Here is a 2458-nt window from a genome sequence, read left to right on the forward strand (position 1 = left end):
CTCCGACGTTGAGGTGTAAGTCCGCTAGGAAATCAAGGACCGCTGCCATTAGCGTTAACGGGAGAACAGGACGGGTTCTTGGAATGACGCCTGCCGTTATCAAACATTTTGCTGGCTTTCCTGTTACTTGTTCGGGTTCCCCACACACACGCACATAAAATACACACGATGGATGAAACCCCACAACACACACACACGCACGCATACATGTACACACACACATACACACACACACACACATACACATACACAACCATACCACACACACACAAAACACACATCCCATGGGGTGTGTGTGAGTTTATATATAGAATATTTTAGGGAATATATATTTTAATTATATATAGAGTATATAAAATAAAAATATAAATAATATCCAACACACAAAACCCCCCAAAAACACACACACCGCAAACCAGCACACACCCACAACACACACACAACACACAAATAAATTATATAAAAATATATTTTATAATATATATATATATATATATATAGTTTTATAAAAAAATCAAAAATATTATATTGTATGTATGTATGTATAATGTAATATATAAAATATATATATAATATATAAAAATAAATAAAATTTTAAATAGAATATGTTGTAAAAGTATATAGTGTGTAAAAATATATAATATAATTATATATTATTTAAATATATAATATAATATATAAAAATAAAATATTATAATTATAAAAGTATAAAATAAATATTATATAGTATAGTAATATTACACATCAAATATATACATCAAATATACATCAAAATGATCTACAACCCAGAACAGTTCCCCCTCGATAGGATTTCTTTCTATGTAAAAGTGCCGATTCAAAAAGGGGCTGCAGTGAAGCACAATTTATTAAGGGTGGAGCCGGTGGGCGGAACTGTGAGAGCGTTATTGGGCAAGGTCGAGTTGGTGAGGTTGGCGACTGGAGAGAGGCGGGCGGGGCGCTGACAGGGCTTTCAGTATGTGAGGTTGAGCGCGAGCGGCGTTAGGATGCGTAAGCGGTGGATATTGCGGGAGCACAGGTTATGGTTGTATCAGATTTTGTATGGGGGTTTAGTGGAACGTAGAATCGTGGTGGTTATACGAGTTGGGAGCCTCGTCATGATCAGGCCCGCTAGCGTAATTCGAGTGTTAGTGGCTGCGCAGCGGGGGGAAAAGAGTGGCGCGTTATAAGCCCGAGTTTCAGGGGAGCATGGAGAGGACTTCTGTTATTGGGGGGGTCGCGGGTTAGCTGCAGGGGGCCCGGAGGCCTGGTTTGGAGAGGGGTATGTTTCTTTTTGATTATTTTCAGTCTTGGTTTGTTGATGTTTTGTTTTTTTTTTGGTTGTTTGCGATTTCGATACAAGGTGCTGTGTATGATGAGGCGAAATGCAAATCTTGGATGCATACTCTGGTATTGCTTGAGAGGGGGAATTAGAGGGAGCGGAATGCTCTATGAGAGGGGGGAAACTGGTTCTCGTTGTAGGGGATTCAGGTGCTGGTATCAAGGTATGATGTATAGAATTTGAGTGTACAGTGGTTATAATATATTATATATATATATAGAATGATGATATTTGTATAGGTAGTAATAAGTAGAGGACGAGGGATATGGATAAATGGGATGAAATGAGGTCTGTAATAGTAGAAGATATGTGCGTATAGTAATAAACGTAGAAGTTTAGTATATAGGTAAAGATATAGGGTACAGGGCAGCATATATACATAGCATACATATATGTATAGTATATAGTAAGGTAACTAGATGGAGTAACATACATATAGGGTATAGAGATATAGTATATGATAGTGATACATATAGTAGCACACATACATACTCATAACAGTAGGGTGATGGGCTGGTGTGGTAGTATAGGAGGAGAATAGGGAGAGGGACAGAAATAATAGTAGGTATATAGGATAAGGGGGATATGCGTAGTAGATGAGGGTGAGTAGTGATAGATATATAGTAGTGAGGGTGTTGTGTTGTTGTGTGTTGGTGAGGTGGTGGTGTGGTGTGTGGGTGTTTGTTGATGGTGTGTGTGTGTGTGGTTGTTAGTGGGTGTGTGGATAGATGTGGAGGCGAAATGATAGGGTAGGGGAGGATGAGAGAGGTATAGTATGAGTGGAGTAGGGATAGGCTATAGGGGTAGTAGGTATTCGCGAGGTAGCGAGGGGTGATAGATTGGGGCATGATATAGTATGAGCTCGATCATACAGCAGCGGGCATGTATGTGGTGTAGGATGTGTGTGTGGTGTGGTATTGTAGTGGTGTGGTAGATTTTGTGGGTGTGTGTAGTGTGCAGTGTGTCACATTATTGCGAGCGAGGTGGTGTTGTGAGATATGGTGTGTGTGGTGTGTAGCTTCTAGTAAGATGGTGGGGTGTGAAGTGATGGGTATTGTGTGGTGTGTTAACGTCAGGGAGCAGGTAACGAGGGAATAGCAGCGCAGCAGAAGATGTTTT

The sequence above is a fragment of the Penaeus japonicus genome, unplaced genomic scaffold (assembly GCF_977035675.1).
Source record: "Penaeus japonicus unplaced genomic scaffold, GWHDUDI00000001_assembly GWHDUDI00000036, whole genome shotgun sequence".
Taxonomy (NCBI): Eukaryota; Metazoa; Arthropoda; class Malacostraca; order Decapoda; family Penaeidae; genus Penaeus; species Penaeus japonicus.